Source organism: Protopterus annectens, chromosome 9.part0 (assembly GCF_019279795.1).
Source record: "Protopterus annectens isolate FY-2018-M chromosome 9.part0, PAN1.0, whole genome shotgun sequence".
Lineage (NCBI taxonomy): Eukaryota > Metazoa > Chordata > Ceratodontiformes > Protopteridae > Protopterus > Protopterus annectens.
Window position 1 is genome coordinate 1,504,448,724 of NC_056743.1, and position 14,632 is coordinate 1,504,463,355.

At 43.1% G+C, this 14,632-nt stretch overlaps 1 protein-coding gene across 3 annotated transcripts in view; it reads right to left on the reverse strand.

The window, feature by feature from the left end:
- The window catches only part of XAB2 (XPA binding protein 2), a 1,020,149-nt gene that overhangs the window by 731,826 nt on the left and 273,691 nt on the right, over positions 1-14,632 (reverse strand). The window lies entirely within an intron of this gene.

Genomic DNA, 14,632 nt, shown 5'->3' on the forward strand with positions numbered 1-14,632 from the left:
GGGATATGCATTGCTAAGAGACAGCGGTTGGAAAATATTACCCATTGCCACACCTTTAGTGCTTCTTGACCTAGGGTGTATGATCTGGTTCCTCCTTGTTTGTTAATGTACCAAACCACTGACATATTGTCTGTTTGTACTACAATCGTTCCTGAAGGGAGAGTATCCTGAAAGGCTTGCAATGCTAAAAGCACTGCTCTCATCTCCAGTATGTTCATATGCAAACTGGCCTTTTTGGGGGACCAAATGCTTTGGATGGTCTTCCCCAGGTAATGCCCCCCCCCCCAAGCTGGGAGGCATCCATGGTCACTATGGCCTTGGGCTACAAGGGGACAAATGGACAGCCCTGTAGCAGCTCTTCCAAATGAATCCACCACATCACACTCTTCTGGCATGAGTTGGTAATTCGTACTGGAGCAGACAAGGGTAGTTGAAGAATCAACCACTGAGATGCCAACATCCATTGGAGAATCCTCATGTCAAACCTGGCTAGTAGAACAAGGGTTATCACTGCTGCCATTGATCCTAGAGCCTGTAGAACTATGCAAGCTGAGACTGTGATAATGCAAAGTATCTTGTTGAGTTGTGACCTTAAAGTTTGAACTCTGGAAAGAGGAAGAGAGGCTACTGTTGACCTTGTGTTGAGTAGCGCTCCTATGAATTATAGAATTTGAGTTATTTATTATTTTATTCATTTATTTAACATTTATTTTACCAGGATAAATCTGACTGGACAGTAGGTAGTTGATTGCAATAATAGAAATTGGGTAACAAATGGCAGCATGCTAACATACAAGGCAGAAAAAAGCTAAATGCAAAACAAAGTCATAGTATAGTTAGATCATCACATACCTTACAGTAGTAGTAGCATAGTATGCGTGCATAAGTATGTATTTACAATATTTACAGCACTATACAATGCACATAGGTGACAGTGTAGAGTGAGCATCAGAAGCAGGTACATATTTATAATATTCACAGAGTATTCAATGCAGTTAGGTGACAGTGTAAAGTGAGCATCACAGGCTTTGGAGGGTAAGCTGCCTTCAGTGGGGTGAGGATTCAGGTGGGATCATTGCAGTTGCAAACAGGGTTAACATAAAGGTGTGCTTTAACGAGGTCTTTAAATATGGTTGTGCGATTTTTGTTGGCTCTAGATTTCACTTTTCAAAATTGATGGTTATTCCTAACCTTGTGGAAACATGGATGACTTCTTCTCTTGCCATGATGAGTTGATGCCTGGTCTGAGCAGTAATGAGCCAGTTGTCTAAGTATGGAAACACACGAAATGCTTGCACAGTTTCAAGTAAGCTGCTACCACTGCCATACATTTGGTGAACATTCTGGGGGCTGTGGTGAGACCAAAGGGCAGTGCTCTGAACTGATGATGACTGACTCCTAGCCGGAAGCATAAGAATCTCCTGGATTGCTTGTTTATTTTTATATAATAGTACTTATCCTGGAGTTCTATTGAGCACATCCAGTCATTTTTTTTTTCAAAAAAAGGAAGAATGGACTAAACCACGACCATCCGGAACTTTGTCTTTTGAACAGATCTGTTCAGGCTGTTTTCTTTGGCACTAAAAAAAAATCTTGAGTAAGCTCTGGATCCTTTCTGGTCTGGGGGGGACCTCTTGGATGACTCTTTTGTTGAGCACCTTTTGTATTTGAATGGCTGCTTGATCCCTCTGACTGGGTTGAACATCAGGAATTTTCCTGTAAACTGGAGGAGGAAGGGAAAATGGAATTATATATCCTCTGGACACGATCCTCTGCACCCAACTATCTTTTGTTGTCTCTAGCCAAGCTACCTCGGATTGCTTCCAGAAGGAGCCAATACTGTGGGAGACTAACAATGTCTCCCATTAAGTACACTTTCTCCACGTATTCCAGGAGAGCTGGAAGGGTTTACCAAAGAAGGGTTCGCTGGACCCTTGATGTTGTGGGCCTCCTCTGCCATGGGGGTGGCATCTGCCATTTGAATTTCCCCCTCTGCCTCTGGGGGAAGACCCTTCATGTGTGTCCTGAAAAGATCCTTGTGATTTCTTGAACCACATCTTTCCACCACCTCGATGATTCCTCAAAAAGGATCTTTGAGGGGGGGTGGAAAAACACAAGCCCATGGCAAAAAGGGTCTTTCCATCCTTCTCACATCTGGACAATGTATCTTGCATTTTAGGGACAAAAAGACAGGTGCCATCAAAAGGAGCACTGACCGACATTGACTTAAAAGTCACACAAGTGCATCCAAGCATATCTCCTAATGGCTATGCCTGAACCTAGTGCCCTTGAGGTTCTTCTGCCACATTGGAAATGAGCCTCATGGATGAGTTCAATATCAATTGCAGGGTCGCTAGCTGTGAGATGATGGAATCCTTCACCTCCTCAGACACGGTTACTGCAAGGGTACCTGAGAGTTCCTTTATCAGACCCCTCTGTAGTCTTGTGAAATGTGCCAAAGAGTTCAGAGACCTGAAGGCAAAGTCTCTTGAAGCATAGACACGCTTCCCAAACCTGTCCATCGAAAGTGACTCCGTGTCAGGGAGATGAACAGAGGAACTTTCATTGGCTAGCTCCCTCCTGGTGACCGCCACTATGACATTGGCATCAACAGGGGACCCTTGGAACAGAACTTTTTGTCCTCTGGCAGGGTCATCATGTTATCAGGCTTCTTTGGAATGGGCTCAATAGTGTCAGTCTCCTTCCATGCCTGCTGCAAGACTAATTCAAGGAGCTCGTTGGCAGGAGGAATCACCCAAGAAGTAGATGGACTGGTACCAAATGCCTCCAGGAGCACATATTCCTCTGAAAAGTGTTGCTGGGCTTCCAGCCACTCCTCTCTTTTAGGACTACGAGGAAGTCTCCAAACAAGACATCCACAGGAGGAGACTGTAGAGACCCTTTGCCCTCCTCAAAACCTGTGTCTTCAGTGACAGATTCAGGAGAACCTAGGTGCTTTCCTCTTGCATGTCCTCTTCCATGGGACCTCCTCAGTGGGATAATCTGGGGATGTATTAGAAGAGCTGGAAATACCCAATTAGGTGTCCTGGGGTTTTGGTGCCAGCTGTCCCTGTGGGATGGTTAGTGGAGACTCTTTGACGCAGAGAGGGGAGTGAGGTAGATGCAGGACCTGAGAGGATACGACCCATCTGGGTCATGGTATCTGACAGGGCTCTCTCCAAAGTCCTGAATGCTGAAATTCCTGGAGAGGGATAGGAACCCAGGTCTGAAAGGAGGCCTTTCTGATCCTTGGTCCTTCCCTGCGTCAAGGAAAATCACCCTGAGGCAGAAGTCCAAGCCAAACTAACACTTGCCAAAGCTCCGACGTGTAAAGTTGGCTCCAAAGCCCTCGGATCTGACAGCTCTATGGATCTAATAGCACAGAGGGGCTCAGAGTATGCTTCAGATCTGAGGATACAGGGATTTTCAAATCTGAAGAAGATGGGTCTGGACAATTTGGATTCAAGGGCTCCAAAACCACAGAGGGAGTCAGAAGAGGAAGTGTTAGAGGTGGCGTCCTGGATGTATGAGTTTCCTGACACAAATGGGTAGGAGCCAAAGCAACAACTGGATGGCTCTGCTCCAACAAGATCTGTCTCACTACCCTCGCCACATCTTCAACAGTGAGACTTCTAGAAGAGCGAGAGGACTGTTTGGAAAGAGAATCTGGTCTATTAAGGAAGAGAGAAGGTACTCTCAATGGGACCAGGTCCACAGATGAGGAGTACCTTGTCCTAGGGTAGTACATCCTGCATTCTTGGCGGATCTGATGTCTTCAGATCTGACGAATCCTTACTTTTTGGAGATTTCGAGTCTGAAGAAACAGTCCGATCCGATGACAGACGTTTTGTCGCTCTCTGATCTGAGGGGGTTGGATCAGACATCATATTTTCTTCTTCTTAGATGGATCTGAGAAAACTGTAGGATCCGATGAAGGTCTTTTCAAAGTTTTCTCTGAGGTCTTTGAAAAAAACAGAAGAGCTTGGAGAGGTGTGTGGCAACTTTTTAGAAGTTTCTCCAGCTATGGCATCACCAAAGGAGGAAGATAAAACCCCCTTTAAGATCAATTTGTTTTTGTATTCCACTAATGCTCGTGGGTTGAACATATGACATATTGTGCAGCTCTCTTACAGGTGGAGGGGGCCAAAGCAATAAATACAAATTGTGTGAGCCAGACCGGGGGATCTTCTGAAAGCACTTTCCACACTTTTTGAAACCTTCTTTTTCAGCCATTGTTTACTGGAAAGAAAAGAAATGGCTACAACTAACTTCTTCCACAACCACTACAACAGCATTTACAGAAAATATAGACAGAAAAAGATCTGTCTTTTTTTTTTTTTTTTTTTTTTTTTTTTTTTGAGTTGGAACAGAAAAAGAGCGAAAGGACTACCTACAAAGGTAGTAATCAACTACGATAAACATAGAAGAGTGAAGGGAGAAAGTAGGAGAAATAAATACTACCAACAGTATCAAGAGAGTATGCTAGTAGAATAACAGGAAAAAGACTAAAGAAAAAATATTGCTTTAAATATAGAGAAAACAAGAACTTATCTATCCCAAAACTCAAGACAGAAATCATCACATCTTTCACCTAATGGCGGCAAAAGTACAGTTTTGTACCTACCATAAATGTAGATGTTCGAGGATTCCCTTGCTGCAGTCCTGACAATTGGGTATAGTCAGGGTACTAATGCGCATGACCACGCCATTTCCTCAGTCTTTTCTTGCCCCAGATGTCAGAAGACCCAAAAAGACAAGTCCCAAAACAACCTGCACCAAAAACATGTACAATACATACAGTAATATATACAAAAATATAAGCATGTAAACTCACCTACACAACCACCCTGAAACACAGAGGGAACCTCTACATTTATGGTAGGTACAAAACTGTACTATGTTCTTCGTCTTCCCTTGCTGCAGTCCTGACAATTGGGTAGAATCCCAAAGCAGAGGTAAGGGAGGCTGGCAAATTATAAAGTAGCAGGAGCTGACAACATGCCTTGTAAAACAGCTGTGGCAAAACCAGCTCTAGTCTTAAAGAGTATATAGGCAGGTGATAATGCCTAGAGAAAGTATGCACTGAACTCCAAGTAGCTGCTTCCAGAATATCCTTAGTTGCCACCCCTTAGAAATGCTGTTGAAGTGGCAGTAGCCCTAGTGGAATGAGGCCTAATCCCAGCTGGAACCTCTTTGCCATGATGGGAATAACAAAATGCAATGCAAAAGCCAATCCACCTAGAAATAGTTTGTTTTGACACAGGCTTGCCCTGCGAACTTAAAGCAAAAGAAACAAGTAACTGCTGAGACTGCCTAAAATCTTTAGTCCTGCTCAAATAATAACGCAATTGCCTGTGTACATCTAAAGTGTGCAAAATCTTTTCCCCTTTATTTTGAGGATCTGCAAAAAACGTAGGCAAATGAATAGTTTGGTTTAAAGCCACACTAGAAACCACCTTAGGCATAAAGGAAGGATTAGTAATGATACCCTGTCCTTATGGAAAATCAAAAGGGCTCTACTGCCATAAGGGCCTGCAACTCAGACACCCTTCTTGCAGAAGTAATAGCCAACAGAAAAGCAGTCTTCCATGACAAATATTTCAATTCAGCAGTAGCTGCAGGCTCAAAAGGTTGTAGAGTAAGTTTTTCCAACACAAAATTGAGATCCCAAGCAGGAGTAGGAGCTCTGACGGGGGTCTTATATTCTTTGCCCTCTAAGAAACTGCTTGAACAAAGGATGCGAAAACAAAGGTGGGTCACAATCATAGTGAGCTGAAATTGCTGCAGCATGAATCTTTATGGAAGAGAAAGACAAACCTTTGTCCAATAATTCAGTAAGATATTGAAGAGCCACACTCAAATTAGGCTCTGAAATCTCCAAATTCTTTGCTGTACTCCAAAATAAAAATCTCTTCCATTTTTCTCCTAGTACTAGGCCTTCTAGCTTCCATAATCACATTTAAAACTTGTTGAGGAAGCTGAGACCTACCATGCTTCAACACAGAATATGCCAAGCTGTGAGATGAAGAGATTGAAGCTTGACATTGAGCAGATGACCGTCCTTCTGAGATAACAGATGAGGAATCAGAGGTAAAGGCCATGGAGGCTTCTTTACAAGACTCCTTAGAAGTGGGTACCAGTGTTGCCGAGGCCAATCTGGAGCTATCAAAATCATCCTTGGCCTGTCCTGTCTGACCTTTAGTAATACCTTTGGAAGAAGAGGTAGAGGTGGAAAGGCATAGACATGAAGGTTTTTCCAACTGAAAGACAGAGCATCCACTTTCCAAGCTGTGTGATGAAACCCCTTTGTGCAATACTTTGGCAGCTGGTGGTTTAGTGGAGAAGCGAACAGATCTATGTCTGGAGTTCCCCATGACACTGTCAATTTCTGAAATACATGAAGATCCAGTTTCCATTCGTGGGGATCCATGATTTGTCTGCTTAATACATCTGCTAGGGAGTTCTGTGCTCCTGGCAGAAACCTTGCCTGAAGAGTCAGTTGCAGGCTTAACGCAGTCTCCCATAAAATCATTGCTTGCCTGCATAGAGGATAAGAATGTACCCCTTGCTTGTTGATGTACCACATGACAGTTGAGTTGTCTGTCAGAATCAACACCTGCCCTGGAAGAAGTAACTCCTTGAACGCCATCAATGCAAACTGGACTGCTAACATCTCCTTCATGTTGATATGTAGATGCTGTAGTCTGGCAGGCCACTTGTCTTGTATCCACTTTCCATTTAGATGAGCTCCCCAAGCAGTGTCCGAGGCATCTGTCGTTAAAATCTGACTCGCCTCTGGCCGGGTCACAGAGAGTCCCTTGTTTAGGTGACATTCCTGAGCCCACCACAAGAATTCCTTTTGAAGGCAAGGTATTATTTGAATGACAGTGTCCAAATCTTGGCAGTGCTGTGTCCATACATTTTTGAGATACCATTGCAGCTTCCTCATATGCAGTTTGGCATTGGGAAGCACCAGAATACAAGATGCCATGAACCCTAATGCTTGAAGGACTGTCCTTGCAGTCAGCACGGACTGATGAGATAGTTGAAGGAAGTAAAATGACAGACTCTTTTGTTTGTCCGGGGTTAAAAAGGCCATCTGGGCTGCTGTATTCAGTCTCACACCCAGAAAGCACATGTCTTGAGAGGGTACTAGACTGGACTTTATTCGTTTCACAGAATACCCTAGGCATCTTAGCACTGCTATGACATATTCCAGATGCTGTAGAAGGTGTTCCTTTTCTTGAGCCAGAATCAGGCAGTCGTCCAAGTAAGGATAAATTTGAATGCCTTGAAGCCTGAAGTAAGCTATCACTGGAGCCAGAACCTTTGTGAATACTCTGCGCGCAGTAGATAAGCCAAAAGGCAATGCAGAGAACTGATAATGAAAATCTCCAGTTCGAAACCGCAGATACTTTCTGCAACTTAGCCTTATGGGCACATGAAGGTAAGCTTCCTTGAGATCCAAAGTTACCATCCAGTGATCCTTGCCCAGCAGAGGTAACAGTTGCTGTAACGTCAACATCTTGAACTTGGGAATGTCCAGATAAGTGTTGAGGATAGATAAATCCAAAATTGGTCTCCATGTGTTCCCCTTCTTTGGTACTAGGAACAGGCGAGAATAAAATCAAGAAGCCCCTTTCTGACACAGGGACTGGCTGAATAGCCCCTATCTGGAGTAACTGAGAAACTTGCTTGTGAGCCTCTTTTCTTTGTGGAGGAGGAACATCTGGCATGCCTTTGAAAGGGGCATTGTGTGGAAATAAAATCTGTACCCGTGATGAATGATATCCAGCACCCATCTGTCTTGAGTGATTAAATCCCAATTTTCTTTGAAAAGAGACAATCTTCCTCCCAAAGGAGCTGCCAGGCGAGAGTCCACTGGCAGCTGAAAAGGCAGGTCATTGGTTCTGCTTTAAAGGACTGACCCCTGCCCTCACCAGAAGTCTGAGCAGGTGAACTGTCTGATCTAGGCCTAAACGAACCTTGAGCCCTGCCCCTACCCGTCTAGACCTACCCCTAGACTGGGAACCATAAGCAGGATATGTCCACCCCTTAGCAGGCCAATTTCTACTAAACTTGGAGGCTGCACCTGCAAAAATCTTTAACAGTCTGCATAGACTTAGCTTTGTCCTCCATTTTCTTTAAAACTGCTTCCACAGGCGGTCCAAACAACACATCAGACTGTAAAGGAGCATCCAAAATCCTGGTCTTAACATGCTCAGCTAAATTCTGATCCTTCAACCATGCATGTCTGCGAAGAACAGAACTAGTAGCAGCCACCAGGAGGCCTGAACAGCATCAAAACCACACTGCAAAGAATGCTTACCCACTTGTTCAGACACATGAACCAAATCCAGCAATTCTTTACACTCAATACCTTCCGCCAAAGCATCCACCTTAGATTTCAATTGTGAAAGGAGATAATTCTGATATTTCAGCATATGAAATTGACAATTCAACGCCCTCATGGCTAGAGTGGAAGAAGTATATACTTTCTTACCCCACCTATCCCAAGCCCTTGCCTCTTTATCAGAGGGTACAGGATTCTTAACCACAGAAGCTTTAACACCTTTAGGCCCCTGAGAAACAGTTTCTGGGTCCGCCCTGGGACTCTTAAACAAATACTTATGAGCTTCGGGCACCCTATAATACCTATCAGGCTTAACAGGAGCAGGAGGCAAGGAATCAGGGTTCAGAGAAGCCTCTGCAAAACATCCTCCACCACATTCAACACAGGAGGAATAGCTAAAGGCCTATGCTGGGGCAAAACAAGAATTCCTTTTTCTGGAGTCAGAGTAATCTTGGCCTTCCCATTTAAAGTGCTCCCTCATGGAGTGAAGAGTCTCTGAAAATGAAAAATCCTCAGGAGGAGAAGCTGAAGGAGTGGAATCATCCACATCAGAATCAGAATAAGTAGGAAACTCTTGCAAGTCTTCCACAGAAGACTCTGAAGCCTGTGAACACTGTTCAAAACTATCAAACTCCTGTTCCACCCTAGGCCTCTTATCAGGTGGGGCATAGAACCTCTAATCAAAGTAATCAAATCTTCTGCCATTTTAAGCATATGTTTCTTAGGCACAGAGCCCGAAATGCTAGGAGAAGCCCCACAGAAGCTGAACTTGGCGTCCTCTAAAAGAAGCTTTGGCAACAGAAGGAGAGGCCCTAACTACCTTGGGAAGAGAGGGAAGAACAGTTACCTGAGAAGCCCCTCAGCCTGGCCTACCTCCTGAGAGGGCACATCCTGTAACAGTAAAGTATCTGCCTGAGACTCCATAGAGACTCCTGGCAAAACCTCTGGCTCCTGAGCCTTCTAAAGGACCGACGTCCGGGACTGCCGGTTCCTCACCCTAGACTTCACTGTTTTGTCCTTGCGCTTAGATGAAGCAGGCGCGGAACATCCGACGGCATATTATAATTACAACGCTTCCCTATCTCTATCCTTGCACAATCGAGCCTCCTCTTAATAGTGCGGTTTTTAAATCTAGCACAAGCCCGGCTACCAACAACGTCGTGCTCAGGCCTAAACAAGGTATACACAATGTATGATAATCCCTATCGGTATCTGCTTCCCACAAGAAATACAGTTATTCACTTTTTCTGACATCCGGTTAAATACTGAGGCAAGAAAAACCAAAATGTTCTACGGGTTTACTTAGCCCCTTAGCTGCCAACTCTGTATTCGGTCTGAAACTCCGGTTCCGGAAAATCTCAGAACGCCAACCTGCACTCGCAAAATTGCTTCTGCATCGGACCATGCGGCAAAAAAGACTGAGGAAATGGCGTCGGTCATGCGCGCAATACCCTGGCGTTCTGGCGTCAGTCTAAGGCGCCATGACTTATACGCCAGCCTCTCTCTCTGGTATTCGGGCCGACTGGGACGCGGACTATACCCAATTGTCAGGACTGCAGCAAGGGAAGACGAAGAACATCAAGATCTGAGGTGATCGGGGATGGTGCATTATGGGTAAGAGAGAAGCTCAAGAGTTCTAGTTGCCATGAGCTTTACAGCGGCCAATTCAGATCCTACACCTCGTATCGGAACAGATCAATCGAGGACAGAATGAAAACTGACAACATCAGATCAAAAGTTATGCACTTACCATAACAGTGGATCTTTGTGATCAAAGTCCTCTCAATGTAATGCTTGGACTGGCTTGTTGACGGCAGTTCTCTTCCAGTATCTTGCAGAAGTCTCAGATGCTCAAGCTCTTCCCTTCACTTCCATAACACATCTCTGCTTCTACTTTCTTAAGATCAAGTCTGGCCACTACATGTAAAGGTTTGGCAATTACATGTAAGACTGTAACTGATGTTTGCTTAGAATAATGCTAACACATTAAGTAAATTAGTGAATCTTAGCCTGCCTAACCCTCCAGCTTATGTGCCAGGTTGGTACACAGGTGACACTTCATAGGATGGGGAAGGTGTGTGTGTGTGTGGGGGGGGGGGGTACATTGCAATATAAGGACTTGGATCATCCAATAAAATTCATAGGTTTCTACTAAGCTTACAAACAACAGAGACCACTGTGAAGCTCAGCCACATCACCCAATACTGTGGGAGACTAACAATGTCTCCCATTAAGTACACTTTCTCCATGTATTCCTGGAGTAAATCTGTAGTCACCCATCCAGCCATCCACACTGTTTTTAAAGGTTGTTAGGGAAGTACTCTGCTTCTTATGTAAAGGCAGCCTATACCAGAAATGCTGCATAAATTGGATTACATACCTGTCACTCCATTTGGTGCTGCTGATATTATAGTACAGCTTTAGGTCTCTATAATGATGTTAGCTTTACCACTGGTTCTATTTAGTTGTAGATGTTGAACGTGTTGGGTTATTCATAGCCCAGAAACCAAAACAGAAAATACCTCACAGGAGTCTTTACAACACTTAGAAGAGACACAAGGATTTTAATTTATCTTAACAGCTAAGGGTACTGAAATCTTTTTGGTCAGGAAATGTTGAGGTCTCTTAAGCTAGTTTAGGTGTTTGGTGAGGTACATGCTAAATGGTGCATTACATTAAATTATGGGCTTAATGAGGGATGAATAAAGTGCGACTATAACTTCTGTGGACCATGATGAGATACCTCAAAGGATACATTTTGAAAGACTGAATTTCATCAAGGTGGTCCCCTGAAATGAGGGAAGGATAATGAAATACAGACTGAAATGTCTTGGGATTGAGTTTATGAAGGGAAATATGAAAATTTTGTCTGTGAATTCCACAGGCATTTCAATGAAGGTACGCATCCTACTTTTTCACATCTTGTAAAAGGAGAATACAGACACTTTTCCAGGACAGTTTAAATGCACTGCTTGTCAGTCAGCTAGCAGAAAAAAATCCTTTTCATCTAACAAATTAGAAACATGTTCTTGCTTTCATGTTCAAATGTTAAAATGTGTGTGTACTAACACCCATAATAGTTGATCCAGTAGTCAGGGACATAGGGACACACACAGATAGTAATCTAGCCTTTGACCATCGTGTGTCTACAGTAGTGAGGAAATCATTCTACGTTGAGCAACTTATTAACAAAGGTATGGCATCTAAGTGCAAGGAAGTCGTTGTTCCACTGTATTCGACATTCAACAGACCTATCATTGAATACAATGCTTCCTTTGGTATGTACCTAACAAGGCATATCCAACAAATGGAATGCCCTCAGAGGTTCCTTATTAAAAGAATACAGGGCTTAAGTAAAATGTCCTATTTGGACTGCCTCAAGACTCTATCCCTGTATTCTGTCTCCTATAGGCTTTTGCGGGGAGCTCTATGCCTGATATACAGAGAGCATTCTCAGACCCCACTCTGATGGACCTCCTGCATATACACAAAACAAATAGTACCAGAATTACCCGTTCTAAAGTCTTAAACCTTGCCTGTGATATAAAAAGGACCTGCTGGACAGACAGGTATGTATCCCAGAGACTACCCCGTCTCTGGAACAAACTCCCCATCCATATGAACCAGATTTCCTCCCTAACCCAATTCAAGTGTAACTTTCAAGTGTAACTTGGACAACTGGATGGGGAACAGTAAATTCATCCCTGGTTTGGCACCTATGTCTCTAATGGACACAGGCAACCTATAAATGGTTCATCTCCCAGGCCCTAGCTTGTAAATGTTTCATCTCCCAAGCCCCTGCTTACACTTATCAAGGGTATCAGAACTTGCCAGAGATTTGGGTTGCATAGTTAAGCTTAAAAAGCCCCTTGTTGTCATTAGCCTAGTAAACACCTATGAACCTATACACCGCAAAAGCTGCATCTCTTAATCAAAGCAACTATCCTGCGTCACTAAAGAGATGCAGAAAAGATTAATGAAAAAGCATCCAAGATGCTGGTGATAAGCAAAACTTTCAGCCATGCAAAGTGAACAATGAATACTTTATAGCCTATCCACATCAGCAGAAGTATAGCTAGGGTGGGGTGAAGGGAGCTACTGCCCCTGAAGCAAGCTGTTAGGGTGCACAATCAGGAAGACACTGATTAAATCGGTAGTGCACTACATTTTTGTACAACTATTTCTGAATGCCAGTATAGAAATGAATGGCTATAATGCTTTTGCAGTCAGGACTGTAGCATCTATGGTATAAGCTGTAGCAAGCAGTTTGCTACACTGTTTGAAAACAGAGTTTTCTTTCCTTTGTTTTCCCCCCCTGACTTAGGAGTACAGAAGTGGACCTGCCTTGCTACTAAGGTTAGAAATGTCATATTGGGGAACTAACCTTTGTTTTTCTTCTCAATTTAGAGCTGAGAGACGCAGCTTGGGAAGAATGGACCTAGCTTGGCGAAACAGATACCCAAATTGGGGAAACAGACCTTTTTTTTTTTTTATTTACTCCTTAAATTAGAGTTGAGGGGCAGCAGATCAGGGAAGCTCAACAGGTGTTAGATGAGGCAGCTTTAGCTCTGGTCATCAGTGTATTTAATCTGCAGTGTGCCTTCTATACATGACACAGAAGTCTGCAATACTGCAAACATACCAGAGTGCAACAATAAGCTGCATCCTGAGCAAATCCATGGACTGACGTCCTGCTCAAAGGCTCTGGCAAGGGAACCCAATTATACTGAGTGAAATTAATATTAATACAAATGGTAATGATTGACCAATGCAGTAAGACTTTCAGGAGCAGCCACAGAGTCACCAAATTGATATAAGTACTCTCAAAGGTTAGAATATTCTCTAAAGGATCAGCCACAATGAAAAGTTTAAGAATATAAAATACTAAACAACTATTCACAATAAACACCAGCGTTTCAATCACAGGAAATAATAAAACAACACTGATGAACAGATTTGCACAGATACAGAAAAACAATACTTAACTAATCTCATTATATTTTCCTGACTGATTTAATGCTTACTATTCCTTGGTCACTTACTAGAGCAAGGCAAGATGAAGTAGGTGAGGGATCCTTCCATGTCAGGTTTCAAAATCAAAGTGCTCTGAGATTTCTGTCCCATCCAATATTAAACACCACTTCAGTCATGGATTACAGAATGACATCACTACATCTGGTCATCTGACTTCTGGTTCCCATGGTACCTCCCCTCCTAGCAACTGAACCAGAATCTCGCACATATGTGTCAATAATATGCACACATAGAGTTTTGCTAAGATCTGCTGCAGCTTCCGGAAGTTATAAAACAATAATACACGTCCACTCTTCCTACATGAGCTAATAAACCATTCTCTCGCACAGACATTTCGTCTTTGGCTGCAGTTAGAACTGTAAGATACAATCCTTATGGCGTAAATTAAGTAATTTAATTTCTTACTATTTTTCAAAGTTAGCTGGACTGAGATTAACCACTTTTCTTCCAGTATTCTCTGTTAACATATATACATTTCCTCAGTTACAACAGTACAGTCTGATATAAACGTATATTTCTTTTCTGTCCAGCAGGACACACTGCTGGTACATCTTTAACACAAGAAGCTTTAGAAATACATTTTTCAGAACAAGCATCTGTACAAATCAGTTTGATATAAAAATGACATATAATTCTTTATAAAATTCCAGCTAGCTGTACTGGCATATGTTACACATCCACTGCCCTACTTTCTCCTGGCATAGCTAGCAATACCTCACATTGTCACAGCTGGTTCTCAGGGTAAATTGAAAAGTAGGTGAGATGACTATGTAGGGACTTGGAGAGAAACAGCTGGCAAATAGATCACTGTGTATGGTTGTGAGAAGCACCCAAGCAGAAGAAACACTGATTGCGACAATGTTTATGGGGAATCTGCCTCTCACACTGATATTTTCCCTTTCTGTATGACAGGCAAATACACCACAATAAAAAGAGAAGGAGATAAGAAGAAACCCCATGGGACACTTACCTGAAACATGTCTCAGTAACTAGCACTGAAGGAGGAGCGTTCAGACTGATGACCAATGATGGCTTTTGAACTGGTGGCAAAGACGTTCTGAGGTATGTACAGCCATACATCACCTTTATGCTCTACCCCTTGTGCGGGGAGCATACGTGTGACATAAGTCTATAAATTCCTAAGGCCTTGATATACTCACCAGATGTTGGGTTACCTTTGGAAGGAGAACACTTATGTAAAGAACAGTGCAACAGTGATATGGAAGGACACAGTATAATACAGAG